This window comes from Gadus macrocephalus, chromosome 8, assembly GCF_031168955.1.
Source record: "Gadus macrocephalus chromosome 8, ASM3116895v1".
In the NCBI taxonomy this organism is placed as follows: domain Eukaryota; kingdom Metazoa; phylum Chordata; class Actinopteri; order Gadiformes; family Gadidae; genus Gadus; species Gadus macrocephalus.
Genome location: NC_082389.1, coordinates 2,471,832 through 2,489,160, shown reverse-complemented (window position 1 = coordinate 2,489,160; position 17,329 = coordinate 2,471,832). Strand labels below are relative to the sequence as shown.

At 44.1% G+C, this 17,329-nt stretch overlaps 2 long non-coding RNA genes across 2 annotated transcripts in view; one reads left to right on the top strand and one right to left on the bottom strand.

Annotated features, from left to right (window-relative positions):
- Nucleotides 1–531: 531 nt before the first annotated feature.
- Nucleotides 532–17,329, top strand: part of LOC132463715 (uncharacterized) — a 48,656-nt gene continuing 31,858 nt past the window's right edge. Inside the window, exons 1-4 of the long non-coding RNA XR_009527117.1 lie at nucleotides 532–1,473; nucleotides 6,285–6,395; nucleotides 14,458–14,564; nucleotides 15,106–15,165. This is a non-coding gene — a long non-coding RNA (uncharacterized LOC132463715). The remainder of the gene's footprint in view (nucleotides 1,474–6,284; nucleotides 6,396–14,457; nucleotides 14,565–15,105; nucleotides 15,166–17,329) is intronic.
- Nucleotides 10,966–15,643, bottom strand: LOC132463718 (uncharacterized). The gene is made up of 3 exons (XR_009527119.1): nucleotides 15,186–15,643; nucleotides 12,342–12,522; nucleotides 10,966–12,243 (listed from the first exon to the last, which is right to left on the bottom strand). It is a non-coding gene; the product is annotated as an uncharacterized LOC132463718 (long non-coding RNA).

Here is a 17,329-nt window from a genome sequence, read left to right as displayed (position 1 = left end):
AAATAACGGTTTAGCCGAGCTGAATGCAAAGGGAAAGGGGAAGGTGTTTCCCAGGTACAGAAACAGAATCCCAGGTGGCCCTATTTCATAATTAGTCAACTCACGAGCGTGGGGATTTGTTGACAAATTGTATTTTTGGCCTCGACTTGAGGAAGAGAACGGTTCACATGCGCGGTTTAACCCTTTAAATGCGGAACTGGAGTTGATATGAAGTGGTTTTTGCACCTTAACCGAACCGAGCGTTAATCGATTGTATACTTCTACTAAAAACAAAACGCTGTTATATACCGTAGTTCCTGTATTAAATAAGTAAGCGTCCTTTATGTTGATACTGATCTAATAATATTATAACTTTAAATCGGTTTCCTCATTATCATTTACACTTTATTCAGTGTTACTTTGTGTTTACTTCCACTCATTGTTTGACAAGGTTCATTAGACATAATCGTAATTAAAATGCTGTATAGATTCACCCATACATTTATGAGCAAATTATTTGATTAATGCTATTGATTCTATTTCAGAGCGGAACGGTGTCCTGCATTACTGTCATGTCAGGTAAACCTTGAGTCTCTGGAAATGATGTTTCATTGATTTTTCAATATATTTTAGTCATTGTGATTATCATCCGCCTGCCCTCATTGTATTGTCCTAGGGCAAAGTCCTATATCCTTACATCCACATCCACAGTTTCACCGCCACTGCTCCTACAAGCAACAGCATGAGAGTGCAATGTCCCGGCAGGAAACCACAACATGGTTTCCCAATTATAGTTCTGTGTGTATAAAGCAGATGCGACATGTAGATAGTTGTCTATTAGGTAAAGGCATGAGAATCTCCAGACACCTAATTATTTGTGATGGCCTTTGGATAATTTTTTCCAGGCATTATATCCAAGGTGCTTTCATATTAGGCCTAAGCAAAGTACCATGAACACTGATACATGTCATAAAGGCTCGAACCCAGAACATTTACACTGTGATTTGTATATCTTAACACCACCCCTATTTATCTACATACCATCTTTGAAAAAAGTTGTAGAGAGAAGATGATCATATGTGTATCATATATTTAGGTGCATGTAATGTCAAATATAGATTGCCCCGCATCCCAATTTCTATGTCTCCTGGGTGGTATTTCTGCTAAAACGGGTGTTCATGTACCGTTAATCTTGGGTCAAACGATCCTAATAGCAGAGCTTGTGGGGGGAGATGGCACAGAGGCCAGAAGATATCATACCGAACTGACTCATGAAAATGAAGGGGACTTCAATAAGAGAATTCCTAAAGTCTAGTCTACACGTTGTCAATCTGAAAACTTTCCATACACTTTTCCTGGGAGCGTCGGTGTCCGGACAGGATGCGGTGAGTTTGCGCTCGCTGTTAGCCATGAAGCGGAGACTCCCAGACCCCCTTGTCTCCGACATGATCGCCCCAGACTGGAACTCTTCGGCTCGAATCTCCACTCTCAGAGGTGAGTGGATTGGACGCAGGGAAACTTAGTTCAATGACAGTTCACCGCGGGTCCAGAGGACCAACTGCCCTTTTTTCCTGCGGTGCTGCCGAGCTATTCTTGTACCTGACGACGATCGGGTTTCCAACTCGGCCATACTTGGGGAGGGGGGCAGGCCCTGGGAACACCAGGTGCTGTTCGCCCGGTCGCTTTGCACCTCAACACCCCATGTAGTCTCCACCAACCCCCCCACAGTCAGCAGGTCTCCTGTTATTTCCACAGAGGTCCACAGTTGGAGGGTTGCAAGGGGGGGCGGGTCCGCTGAGGAAGGAAGACGCATATGCATTGTTCCTCTTGGCTTTTCTATTTTTAAGTTTGCTGCTGCAGGACTCTTCATGGCTTCAATGTATGTTGCCCTGTTAGGGAGCCTCAGTGTATATGTGTGTGTCTGTGTGCATGTGTGTGTTAGAGAGGTGCTTAAAAGGACTTTCTTACACATCAATATTAATACATGAGTTGAGAATCTTTTGTAGGATGGGGACATTTTAAACAGGGTTTCACACACAGGATTTCAGTCCCAGCTCCTACATTTAAAGACCATTTACTACTCCCAGCCCTGGCTCCATGATTGCATCTTGTACCAAAATTGTAAGGGAAGTTCAGAGGCTAGCATTTTCATTCTTTCAACAAGTGTGTCACAACAAGGTTGCGCCTAGAGAGAAGTAAAAGTCTTGGTGTGTGTAGAGGCACTTCTTTGCGGGACGCAGGTGACACGTTCCGTTTAGCTATGCCATTCTATAGATAAAAAAACAAACTATAGTTAGCATTAACAATGGCGAACGAAGAGCTATGGCACACACAGTGGCCACACACACACACCCATTGAAGTGATGAGTAAAGCTGTGTTTACCATGTTGTGACACTTGAGTTTGGACAAAAAAAAAATATTTAGTCAGTAGCCTAAGAGATTTGAGGAAATGTTCTAATGTGTCATACATTTCTAAGATACATTTTCTCTTGATTTGTTTTAAACACAAAGTCTTCCATCTCTTGCCGCTGTTCCTCTTTTTACAATGTGCCCCCCGCTCCACAACAACACTGCAGGCCACCATTGTCCTGCAGATTGAAGCCAAAAGGAAATGGATGCTACTATGCTATGCTAATCGACTATTGTAAAGGCATCATTGGTCTTATAGAGGGCCATGACCACCCATCGACCTCCCAACTCTCCCTTAGAACCCATTCAAATATTTATATATATTTTTTTACCATCATTTCAGCTTTACAGCAACATCAAACATTTGGTTCTCTCTTGCCTTTACAGATGAAAGAATCAGGGTTTAAAGTGTAATTGTTGCCTTCCTTTAAAGCTTCTAATTGGGTTGCTTTGTAGTAGGTATGTACTTTGCAGACCTGGCATTCATGTTTTGATATCTTAAGTTTAATTGTGTTTTTTACCTTAGGATCCGTCAAACTTAATTAAATTTCAACCACCTTCAATTTTTTCAACATAAATACTTGAGTAGTCTCAGACTTGTGTTGCCATTCTACAACCAGAGTGTATATGGATCTGTTCTCTCTCAGTTCTGAATAGCCCAGTCGTCGCTTCCCCTTAGTCTGTTTTTGTTATGCATTAGGTAGGGCAGCAAGTGTAGAGGGGGGTCCTTCCATTGCGGAACAAGATTACAGGATGAAGTGCTTTCAGACATTCACTGCAAACACCCTCTCTCTGCCTTGGGCTCCAGTTAGACTCTGGATGCTTTGCATCCTATTAAACAAATTCCACCACTCTTGCTAGGTTTGATGAGGTGAAACACATGTCCTTGGTAGGACAAAAACTATACTATTATTATATAACAATATTATATGATTAACATGTAGGTAGTTCTTGATAGCAGGTCGAAGCAGCAAAACACTGCGTTAAAAAGTCTTGTGATTGTTGGTCAGTTGTACTTGTTGTTGTTGTCAAACTCGCCATCACTATGGCAACACGGCAGCATGATAGATTACAGGTTTCCCCCGTTGACATACTGAAGCCATTTCAGATAATGGAGAATGGGGGTTGGAATGGGAATGTCGTAAGCATGTTTACCTATTGTTAACATACTTTCCTCCAGATTCTCTCGTCACTCAGAGGACCTGCCGGTTCGTGGTGATGTGTATCATTACATTTCTGAAAACGGCTTGTACATCATGACATCACGTCACAATGAAAGCGACCATTTTGGAAGCACAGATCCATTGGAATGTTAGTTATTAAGTTGGTAGTGTTTTTTTGTAAATGTTTAGTAATTAATCATGACATTATTTGTCATTATGTGAAGCGCTAAACAAAGTTGCAATTAGCCTAGCTAGGTTACGGTATATTTACGTTGGTCTTTTATTTTTAGAGTACGACTACTTGTTGTTGAGGTATTGGGATTTACAAGCCTTATATCAATATGGCAATAAAGTCTTTACTCTTGAAACTTGGCACAGTGGAGATTGCAAATGTGCCATAGCTGTGAATGTGTGTCTTATGAAATGGTGTCTTGGACAGGGAGTCAAGGGAATATAAGGCTACAGTCCATTAGGCAATTATGCCAAACTGTCACACCACATAGGATTCTCCATTAGCATGGGTTTCAGTCCTTTCGGCAGAATAAAAGCATGTAAACTATTGACACTTAATTAAAATGAACTAAACCTTGATAGATAGCAAAGATCAACGGTAAGGTAGTCGAAACAACAACATGTTAACAACAACATTTAATCCAAACATCTTACTGGATTTTGCAAGACATGTCCCAGTTGGTAACATAAATGCACTGAAGATGTTGAGCAGCATTCATCATCATTCATCATCATACAACTGTGTGTGTCATACAATTTTTCCTCATCATACAGTTACTGTGTATGTGTGTGTGTGTGTGTGTGTGTGTGTGTGTGTGTGTGTGTGTGTGTGTGTGTGTGACTGCCTGCTGCTCAGGTCAGTACCTGGAGGCTGACCTCATTCGGTGCAACGCTGGAGGCCAGAACACATGGACGTCACATGACTCAGCCCCCTCGCTACACACACACCCACACACACGCACACACACACACACACACACACACACACACACACACACACACACACCTACACACACACACACACACACAAACTCACTCCCACAAACATAGACCAACACTCAATCCAAATAATGAAATGATCAATAGACTTGAGTAGACTGTAGAAGGATATCAGTCTTGCAGTCAGCAAAGGCTGACTCAAGACAGTTCCTTCTTCTTCTTCTTCTTCTTCTTCTTCTTCTTCTTCTTCTTCTTCTTCTTCTTCTTCTTCTTCTCCTCCTCCTCCTCCTCCTCCTCCTCCTCCTCTTTTTTCTAGTTCTTCCTATTATCACTGGTAACATTGTGGCTATCATGCCTCCGGGCCAGAATGGGGACATGTGGTCCATTCAGTCCTGACAGTGTATGCGTGTTTCGGTGAGTGAGTAAGTGAGCGAAGGCTTTTCGAGGTAATGTGTTGTTTTGAATGAGTTGCTAGGGTTAGGGTAAGAAGATGGGGGTTTGATGAGTTGCGTGCGTATACATCACTAACAATGCACATTTAGGTCTAGAGCTTTTACATGGACAGAACCATTTAGAACGGACATACTCACAGACATACTGTGTATTCTGCATTTAGAGGACTAAGCGAAAAACAAGCACCCAAACACAGACCCACACTGAAGTGTATACCTTTGGTTTACCTGCACTAAACCCTTGTCCCCTTTGATCAGTCAACAAAGCCCTTATCGCAGGTAGCAGAACACAACCCGTCACACAGACACTCTTATCACGAGCCTTTCGGAGGCAGGATTCAGTCTCTATTAGTAATAATCGATGACCGAAAAACGATTGATTGTGTGGCTTTGTGTTCGTTTGCGGGTGTCCGTTGTGTGTTAAGGATATTGTGTGAAACGTTTTTCCAACCATTTTCAAACCGCGTTAATCCAATTTGTCCTAAGACAGGGAACGGCAGGATGTGGGGCCCTGGGGGGTCAGAGGTCATATATTAGAGTAGGGGTGGGGGCACTAGTGGCCTCATGTCCCCTTGTCCCACTGCGCAGTCCCCCTCCCCCTTAACGTCTACCTTGCACACAAAAAAAACGGCGAAAAGCCATGATCCAATCAGAACAGAGACTGGACTCAGCATTGCCTTTTTGCAGCATGAGAGGTGAACTGGAGCATTTATTTCACTGTAAGTGCATGCGTGTGTGTATGTGTGTGTGTGTGTGTGTGTGTTTGTGTGTGTCCAGAGATGTGCAGAAAGGTATAATACACCGCGCCCAGTGTCCACATTGTGCAGCCACGCAAACCACTGCATAATCTTGATGTGTGTATGCACAGGCAAGGCATTCGCTTGCATGTGCATAGTGCAGGATGAGGCAAACAGAGGGGCCAGGGCGCTATCAGAGCTGACAGGTCTGTGAGATCTCTTGTATTTCCTGTGAATAATAGAGCGTGGGTCCATTGATTTGTAGCCTGCCTGTTCCTACATTACTCGCTCAACGTCTCTGGAACTGTCATTCATGCTTATCACTGATGTTGGTCTTTTTGTCTTACAGTGCGTGAGCAATTGCTGTGTGTGTGTGTGTGTGTGTGTGCGTGTGTGTGTGTCCGTGACAGGGCGTCCATTTGTGCACGTGTGTGGGTTTGTGCGTCGCTATGTGTGTGTGTGTGTGTGTGTGTGTGTGTGTGTGTGTGTGTGTGTGTGTGTGTGTGTGCTCTTGCGCTCATGTGTGTGGTTGCATGCATGTGTGCGTGCTGCATTATTGATTTGAATTACCTCTTATGTTTCTTTCTCCCAGAATCCATCAGGATTGTTTATGAGATCTCCGAAAGGCGTAACAGTGATGACCTCACTCTGCCTCAGCCCCAGTGAATCATGGGATACAGGAAGCAAGGTCTCTTAACGCCAGGTAACGGATTGCTCAGACATTCACATCACATGACTCATAGGGAATGACTTTATTCACCATGAAGGGCAGAGTTGCTGCTGTCATGCACTTACTAATGACAGGAAAGGCAGACGGGGAGATAGAGCATTATAAATAGAACGTTAGGGAGAGAGACGGGCAGAAAAAGAGACGGACAGACAGAAAGGCAGACAGGGGGAGGGAGACTGAAGGAACGTTGAGTGTCAGAGCATCTACTGTGGTGCTATGTGCTAATAACATTAGGACTCAAGCTCAAAAGAGGCATTCCGTGTACAAAACAAACAATACATCAACCCCTGTATCTTCTGTTAATGTTAAGCAATTGTACACAATCACATTTTAACAGAGGTACCAAGAACCGTCTCAAGCTCAGTCTGTCTGCAACATGTAGTTAAGTAATTAAATACGCAGTGCAAAAGGACACGCATCCATATTTGATATTTTCTGTGCATGCAAGGTATGTTTTTGTGTTGTTGTTGCTGTTGTTGTTGTTGTCGACCTAACAACGAGAGGGCGGCAGCAATGGAAGAAGAGGTGATTGTGAAAGGAGGAGAGGGTGGAGGTTAGAAGGGGGTGAGATGAGGACAGTAGAGATGCTGCTGAGAAAATAACATAGCAGAGGAAATCAGACACAGGCTCGCCTTCATCACTCTCCATGGAAAAAGTTTTGACTGCTTTGTCCTACTTGCTAGCGTCACCTACGGAAGTCACACACATGTCCGCCATATTGCAGTCCTCCTACCGAGGTCGTACTATCTGCTGCCATCAAGAATTGATCAAGTGATTTTCTTTTAATCCATTTTGCATAGCAAGTATTGAAATAGGAACGATAGGAAGCCCTGCGAAGGCGAATCGAGAATTAACGATACTCACCTTTTTATGATTATGTATACAAGGTAGGTATTTTAGTTGTAGTGCTTGCTGGTTTTTCTTACACTTCTTACACGTCTCATATTTACGTGACAGAAGTCCCTGACCTGTTGAGCGCTGCTCATGTCACCCTTAGGGGCGTCACGAGCACGTAGTGCTGTTTGAACTGAGCGTTCCCTACAAAGTGCACCATGTCATACCCTTATTGCACCATCAAAGCATTGTACAACTGATGTGCACTGATATCTGCACGATATCCCATGATGCAAAGCGGTTTTCATTTTCATTCAGTTCATCCATAACTTCTGGTGAGTTCAAACGCGACAGATGCACAACGGTATTTAGTATGTATGAGATGGTGTGTTAGTTAGTAATATCACTCTCTATAACCACTGTATGCAACCAGCGACGTTGATAACCGTGGGCGTCCAATGCGACCCGAATGATTATAAATAGCCTCGCATCTGTAACACTTTACAATAAGGGTGCATTAATGAGCGTAGCTAGTACAGTAATACTGGTTATTATATAGCATGACCTAAGGGGTTAGTTAGGGTTAGGGAACAAGGAAGTGGGTTAGGGTTAAGATTAAGGGTTAAGATTAACCCTTACCGTAGGGTTAAATGGATTAAAATAGAATCGGGCTTCAGAAAAGAGCGTGTTTATCAAAATAGATTCCCGGGGGCGAATCCTCCGGACCCCCCAACAGAGGCCTAGGCTAAGCCCCCAACGACCTCAAAGACTAGAACCCCCCCCTGTGTGGAACCAGGGACCCCAGCAGATGTTAACTCACAGAGAGCTCTTCTAACCTTAATGTGGCTGTGAAGATCTATTAAAGATAAGTAGCGTATTCATATTTAAATGAAGTATTTTTATCTCAGTTTATCACACACTTGCAAAAAAGTTAATAAAAAATTGAATGATCCAATGAAAGCTTCACTAGTCAAAATACTTTCATTAACCCGTGGATTCGATTTTTTTGAGGTGTCTCCCAAGCCTCATACAGCATTCAATATCACAAGAGTAAGACGAATGGAATGAAGGGGAGCAACAATTTGTATTTTTTTTATAAGGTTATGTTCCCTTCTTGTCAGGCAATTATGGATTTTATGCGACCACATGAATGATGTGTCCCAAAACTGCCATAGTTAAATAATTTCTCTAAAAGGAAGTGTAACTTTAAGTTATTAGAAATACGTGTATATGTCTGTGTGTGTGTGTGTGTGTGTGTGTGTGTGTGTGTGTGTGTGTGTGTGTGTGTGTGTGTGTGTGTGTGTGTGTGTGTGTGTGTGTGTGTGTGTGTGTGTGTGTGTGTGGGTGTGTTTATGACACACAGAGAGTGAGAGTGAGAGCGAGAGTCAGAGCGAGAGAGAGAGAGCAGGGTACTTACATAAATTCCAAGTTTGACAACATTCGTCCACACATGCGTTCATATCCCATAGTCACCTGTATTTGCCTCTGCACGCACACACATCAACAAACAAACACACATTGTGCGTAGGAGTTTTGAATGATGTATATATATATATGTGTGTGTCCATTGCTATATATTTGAAGAGTGAGAGACAGAGAGAGAGAGAGAGAGAGAGAGAGAGAGAGAGAGAGAGAGAGAGAGAGAGAGAGAGAGTGAGAGAAACAGGGAGAGAAACAGGGAGAGAAAAGAAAATATGGAAGAAATAAATAAAGTGTGAGAGAGAGAGAGAGAGAGAGAGAGAGAGAGAGAGAGAGAGAGAGAGAGAGAGAGAGAGAGAGAGAGAGAGAAAGGCAGAAATACAGCAGACAAAAAAGCTAGCAAGGTAAAGAAAGTTCTGCTTATCTCCTCACCTGAAAACATGGTTGCCTCTTCCTTCCCCCATGTTGTGACACTAATTGCACTTTGACCAGATTAAAACTGACCCATCCCCCCCCCCCCCCCCCCACCAACCCCACACACACACACTTTCCAATGTGTTATTTGGCAGGAGTTTGCCTCCTGTCCTATTTGACAGCAGTCTCTTATTTGAATAGAGTCTCAGACATCCGACAGGTATCCGGTCTGATGTGTGGCGGGATGTTTTTCTCTTCCTCTACGCTACCTCAACCCCCTCCCCCCCCTCCCCTTGCCACTTCACCAGCCTGTCCATCAATCACCCACCAAGATGACCCCCCCCCTCCTCTAATGTCAGCCTATAGCATCTTCAGGTGGATAATTGTAGCGTAACAAAGTCAGCCACCCGTAGAACTGCTCCGATGTTATTCTCTTTTTCACTGTTGACCCAAAGTGTGACCGAATCTCTATAATCTTTAGACCATATTGGTACAATGAAATGCATCATCCTCCAAACCAATGTGAATTAGTTAAAATATTAATATTAATATATATGTAGAACTGATATAACAGCCGCACCCCTAAAGTGGAGGTAAGCAAAGTATTTCAACGATAAACATGCATTCTCCTGCAGCCTCTAAAACAATCCAATAGTCAGAATTGAAAGAAATAGCTGCATTGAAACACTGAAAGGGGATCATAAATCCACCTACATGTATACATACATTGAAGTAGGAGAGAGGAAGGAGGCGATACGGCTGGACCGATCCCACAGTACCTAATTATAGAGCGCTGACATGAAACATAAGCAATGAGGCAGTAGTACTATCACAGTACTGGCAGTCCCACGCGTACTCTCCCAGGCGCGTTCATCTGGCTGGGAGATGCGTGTTCGGCGGTCCCTTTATGAAGCCAGCGAGAGGAACGAGTGGAACCGCACGCATGAAAGAGCGTGGCGAAACGTGCTGGACCTGCAGACACACGGGGAGAACCAAAAACACACACACACACACAGACACAGACAGAGAAACACACACATACATAGACACAGAGAAACACATACATACACAGGCACAGACACAGAGAAACACACGCATACACAGACACGGACATAGAGAAACACACAGACACAGAGAAACACACACATACACAGACACAGAGAAACACACACATACATAGACAAAGAGAAACACACACTTACACAGACACAAACATAGAGAAACACACAGACACAGAGAAACACACGCATACACAGACACGGACATAGAGAAACACACAGACACAGAGAAACACACGCATACACAGACATAGAGAAACACACATACACAGACACAGAGAAACACACACATACATAGACAAAGAGAAACACACACTTACACAGACACAAACATAGAGAAACACACACATACACAGACACAAACATAGAGAAACACACACAGACACAGAGAAACACACACATACACAGACACAAACATAGAGAAACACACACATACACAGACACAAACATAGAGAAACACACACAGACACAGAGAAACACACACATACACAGAGAAACACACACATACACAGACACAAACATAGAGAAACACACACATACACAGACACAAACATAGAGTAGCACATACATACACAGACACAAACATAGAGAAACACACACACACACCGACACAGAGAAACACACACATACACAGACACAGACATACAGAAACACACACAGCCTTACTCCATATAGGTAACCTCCATCCCGTACCTCAACCCTTCTCTGCTGCCCTCTCTCCCTCTCTGGACGCTAATGTAAACAACAGTCTTGAGAACAGCCACTTTAACTCACAGCTGACTCTCTCTCTCTCTCTCTCTCTCTTCCCCCCCCACACCCACACCAACACACACACACACACACACACACACACACACACACACACACACACACACACACACACACACACACTGTGTCTTCCTCCCTCTCTGTCTGATGTTGGAGACCGCCCCATCCGGTCGCCTCTAGCCTTGAGAACAGAGGGATTAAATTATGAATGAGGGAGGGGAGTCAGAGATGCCACGCGGAAATGGTTTGCGATAATAGCATGCGGGCATGTTTAATTTGCGAGTAATTGCACTTTGAAGGGGAGGAGGGGGGGGGGTTGTGGGCAGGGGTAAGTGCCATAGATTGGACCAGCGCTGGAGCTTATAAGGACACACTGACCCCCCGTCGTCGTCGTCGTCGTCGTCGTCATGGCTGCTTGCGTGAGATACAAATAAGAATGACGCAGAAAAAAAAGCACAAAGGGAAAACACAGGAGATAAATGGCTGAATGATACTTGAATTGAGTGTTATGGAACCATTTAGGTTTACATTTGACATTTGTTACGTTTCACCAAATCAATCAGGTGACACTTTGCGTGCGCTCAAATGGGCCCCCTTTCAGACTATTGGCTTATGCCATGCGGGCGTCTCTGTAGAACAGCTGTAGGATGAACCTGCGGTCCGAGCACGGTCATCCACTTTACTTTAGCCCCATTGTCTATTGGATTTTCTACTACACACTTCCAAACAAACTTTGACAACATACCTGTCTCTATGGGTCGCTATGCAAGAGAGGAACATAACAGAGATACATAACCAGACTAAATACATACAGCAATGAGCCACATATACAAACAGGCTGATTCACACTGTGGATCATGTAGAATGAGCAAGGATCCCCAGGGATAAATGCATTACATCGACAACCAGTGTGCGACTTGTATCCCACCAGGGAGAGGAGAGTTAAGGCTTGCACTACCACCACCAAGGTTCAAGATTCAAGTTGGTTTTATTGTCACATACGCAACAATTACAGAGCAGTCGCTGGCAATGAAATTCTTTCGACTTCTTTAGTCACCAGACCTAGGATGAGACGCACTGTGTCTCTGAATGTCAACGTCCCCTCTGACAGGCGTCTCACAGAGGTGAAGCTGTCCATGGCGCTTAGCATTCACCAGCAGCCAGGCTGACATCACCGGACAGACTTGATGCAGTGCGATAGGAGGTGAGGCCGTGGAACTAGAGTTGAACCTCTTTAATCTCCTTCCCGTCGCTCTTTGGGTGGATGCCGTTGTTATTGCCTCCGAGTCATTTTTTGGAATCTGCTATCGTGAACCCGATAGCCACAGCTAAACACAACGAAACGAGAATGTCAATGTCTGCAGATAAAAAAACAAGGTAATGAGAATACGTAGTGCAAGCACCAGCACCTCTCAGGTACACAGACCTGAGAGGTGCCCTGGAGTCAGGAAGGGGGACGTCAGCTCTGTCGTTAAATGGAGATCATTTGTGCAAATTCATTAGGGTTTTACCAATGAGTAGAAACTCATTAGCAGGAATCGCATACTGCTCTGAAGTCATGGGCCCCATGGTTCTCTTTCCAAAGCTCTCTTCTCCTCTCTCTTCTCCTTCACAAACAAAAAGAAAGGCTGAACAACAGCTGAGTAAAAGTGTGTGTGTGTGTGTGTGTGTGTGTGTGTGTGTGTGTGTGTGTGTGTGTGTGTGTGTTTCTGTCGTTCTGTCTCCCTACATCTGTCGGTCCCATGCCTTCAAAACAAACGACTTTATCCCGCGTTGTGCAAGTTTTCCCATTAGCAGCCACTAGTGGCTGGAGTTGTACCTACAGTTATATATATATCATTCTCAGACGGAAGTTACGGCCCACGGTGGAACCGCAGTTACATAGAACAATTCCCTGGATGAAATGACTCGGGTGGGTAAATAGCTACAGTAGAAATGTTACGTAGCATAGCCTTAAACATAGTTAAGTATAGTTTATAGTACCATACTAGATAGTTCAGTGCTGAAATGTACTGACACATAGGATGCAGCTTACCAGAGCTCTCTCCAAGGTTACAGTAAGGGGTGTGTGCCATTATGCACCACACTAAAACACCTATATATACCTATGCAGGGTTAGCTGGTAAAGAGTAGGAATCCCCAGGAATCCCTGAGCGTTGTTACAGAAAGGCCGGCCTGTTGTGGGAGCACAACAGCAGGACAGCCAGTAAGATCCAGTCTATGTACCTGTCAGCCCTAAATGATAGTTCACTTCCTGTAGCACAGGAGATAGACTAATAGGCCCCAGCTGGAGGGTGAGACCGACAGAGTGTGTGTGTGTGTGTGTGTGTGTGTGTGTGTGTGTGTGTGTGTGTGTGTGTGTGTGTGTGTGTGTGTAAGAGCGATAGAGATAAGAAAGAGAAGTCTGGGGAAGAGATTGGAATAAATAGTGAGTATGGATGTGTCTGGATGAGGAGGTGGGGAGGGGGTTGCGTTTGGTCAAAAGCAAAGGCAATGGTTGGCCCCTCTGTGGCTGGATGATGAGTTTAACATAACAGTGTTCTGTTTTTAGTTTTTCTGTCAGTTCACCTGGTGGTTTCTTTCAGTGAAAGCGATAAGCTCTGGTGGACACTACAGCTATAATAAATCAAAGAGACAATCTATAAAGCAGACTTTTAACATTGGTACTTTATAAAACATGTTTTATAGGTACATTTTCAGATTTGCGATTTAATGCTGTTGGGGTCCAGCATAAATTAACTGGGTTCTAACTCCAATGTGTGTCCATATTAGCATCCTACATTTCCAAGAACGAATTGTGCTATCTCCCTCTCTTTCATGAGCTGCAAAGCCAAGGTGCATTCTGGGAGTACGAGGCTTATAGTCTGGCTACTATAATGGATGTCTCCCGTTAATGTGCAGCGATATATTGTTGTTGATCATACAGGGATGAAAGTAAGATATCAAAATAATGGTGCTACAGCTAGCTGAAGACATTCTCTTATATTAAGATCCATGTATAATATGCAATATAATATAAGAATCATATTATATTTCAATTTTAACTAACTCCAAACTAATTTAGCAAAGCGGTGACAGGGCGACAACAGTTGCAAACACCTTGATGAAAACTTTGTTCAAAATGTCAAACTTCAAAATGTATATCTGAAATAACTGCACAAATTGTAAACGTAAATAGTAAGAGTTAGTTACAATCCAACCACTCAACCGGGACACCTCATGGAGCAGCGTGACCAACGCTCGCGACAGGATTCTTGTTGACCTTGCCGTAATGGCGTCTTAAACATTTTACTGTGCTGCTCCTAACCCTGTGCCTTGGACGAGACACAGCTTCACACCAGATAGGGAAGAATTAACCACACCGACTAAATGATGTGAAACGTTGCATTCTTCAACATATTTCTAATTAGTGGTATTGATTGCAACCTATGTCTTAAGAGCTTTTTTTTTTTTTTGAGTGTGTGTTGTCTGTCTGTCTTTCCTGAAGCAACATATCTCCAGTGTTTTGCGTGAGCCTCGGAACCTTCTGGTTGTGATTTCAGACACCCAGGGTCGGACCAGACGATCAACGCCTCAAACGCTGGCCTAAGACAAACCCTGCCCAACGGCCAGACTCATTCAATCTATAATGCATGTCTGATACATAAAGGTACCCACAAAATAACAACACAAACTCCCTGAACGTGTGTGTGTGTGTGTGTGTGTGTGTGTGTGTGTGTGTGTGTGTGTGTGTGTGTGTGTGTGTCTGTGTGTGTGTGTGTGTGTGTGTGTGTGCGTGTGTGTGTGTGGCCACGCACACACAAACACACCACCAAAGCAGGTAATGCAGAGACGTATATCAAATCAACCTTGCTGCATAGCTGGGATGTCTGACTCAGGAGGTGTGTGTGTGTGTGTGTGTGTGTGTGTGTGTGTGTGATTGGGGGGGGGGGGTGGAATGCCTGTGCCCCCTCCTCCCCACCCCTTCCCCGCCCCCCAACCCACACACATACTTCCTCCAAGGTTCTTCACACTATTTTCTTAGTGCCTGTGTGTGTGTGTGTGTGTGTGTGTGTGTGTGTGTGTGTGTGTGTGTGTGTGTAGGTGTTTGTGTGTGCGTTTTATGTGTGCGTTTTATGTGTGTGTGTGTGTGTGTGTGTGTGTGTGTGTGTGTGTGTGTGTGTGTGTGTGTGTGTGTGTGTGTGTTCAAGGTCCCTGCAGGCCAAGAACAGAGATTCCTGCTCCAGGCTCCACATTAAAGACACATGACGGTGAAGGGGTTTTCCTTTACCTTCTGCGTCTGCCATCTTGTCACTACCAGAGATCCACAACCCACCTGATGCGTTTTATAGCTTCCGTTTTTAAGGACAAGAATGTATGTTATCTATAGAAGAAATATGACACACACACACACACACACACACACACACACACACACACACACACACACACACACACACACACACACACACACACACACACACACACACACACACACACACACACACGTTCTCTTTCAGTCCTGGTACTTTCATTTTGCCATGGCTGCGGCGTTGTGATGTGTTATCGATGCGTCCTCGCTGAGTAGCACCCGTTTGGCAAGTACCGCCCAGGGACCTCCAGCCAGCCGGGGTCCAATAAGGACGCTTCCCCGGAAAGGCTGTGGCCCCCTGGTGGTCACTAGCAAAACTGACTTGGCTACAACCCGACCGTAATAAATTGATTTATGGCTCTAATAAACACTACAATCCATTACATCCACAAATGCGAGGGATCTGAAGTCACTTGTTATGCTTATCGGTGCTTGGCTATAGCTAATTTAATTATTGGTTATGGTTACTGCAATATAATGTTCTCAGAATATGGCAAAAAATAGCGGCGAGGAATCATGGTGTCGCCCTGCCCCACTGCCCCCCCCATCCCTGGCCCGTCCCTCGAGCCGTTATCTTAATCACTACCAGACCCCTCAGCTCAGACCTTACATAAACACCAACAGAGACGTGTGCACGTGTGGCTGCGTGTGCACGTGTGGCTGCATGTGCACGTGCACTCATGCACACACTACACACACACACAAAAGTGCTGTGTTTGTGTAATTAAAGGGATGCAGGCAATGCTTGTGTGTGTGTGTGTGTGTGTGTGTGTGTGTGTGTGTGTGTGTGTGTGTGTGTGTGTGTGTGTGTGTGTGTGTAAAGGGGCGCAAAGTGTTTAGTTAAAAAGCCACCTCTGTAGGTTTGTTATATATATTTTTTTGTGTTTGTGTTGTGTGTGTGCTCTAAGTGCATATCTCCGAATGCAAATGAGCTTATCTCCATGTGACTTTGAATCTCCATGTGTGTGTGTGTGTGTGTGTGTGTGTGTGTGTGTGTGTGTGTGTGTGTGTGTGTGTGTGTGTGTGTGTGTGTGTCTGTGTGTCTGTGTGTGTGTGTTCGTTCTGGTCTTGATTACATTCTGTCCATCCTCTGGTCCCTAGGGACAAGTCCAAGCTAGTCTGTAGTTTTGTGTAAATCCATATCAGACGTACAGGAACACATAGTGTTACTATCAGATACCAGACTGTTGCCAGCAGTTAACACCATCAGTATGATGCAATGCATTGTGGGACATACACCTAGCCAAATGCTGCTCCCCAGTGGTCCTATTGCGTAAAAGTGGATTGAGTCAAGTCAGCAACAAGCACACTTTGTGTGGTTGGCCGATGGTTGGGAAATGGATGTGGAGGGTGTGTGTGAACGCGCATGCCGCGGCCAAAATAGGAAACCGATGAGAATGATGGCAGTGAATGAGGCCATCATTCTCTTATGAAGAAAATTGTGGCATGCATTAACTTAACACATTGCTTCAAAATATACATTGTTTTGTATATTTTGTTCACAGCTAATGAACAATACACTAATACACCAACTCAGCTCCCTGGATAATAGTCTGCTATTCAGAATGAACTTAGTGTTAAGTAAGTTAAGGACAGAACATATAAAAAATAATGATACTTTTGGCCAGTTTTGTATGTGGTCCGAGAGCCGAGATATACCTGGTACGTGTATGTGTATATCTGGCTTGTGATACATCATATGTCAAAGGCATAATCTATCACTTACGCCTGTTTCTCCTCATTGCTCTTCTCTATTGCTACTTCTATGTTCTCATTTCAAGTAGTACCCAAATATTCCTCCTTATTCTCTCTTACTTCCTTGTGCTCCCAACGGTCTCAAAACCGTTGCTTTAGGCCATGTTAGAAATCACACCCACCAACTACATTGTCTACTCTGTCACTATCACGACCCTCCTAAGTCAGACAGACACAGAATATAGTGGCAGTCAGATATGAGGACCAGATTGAGTGTGTATGCGAAAACGTTGGGCTCAATGATAATCCCTTGATGAAATGGAAGCCTTTGATGACTCTAGATCATGGAAATTCTTTGATCTGGAACT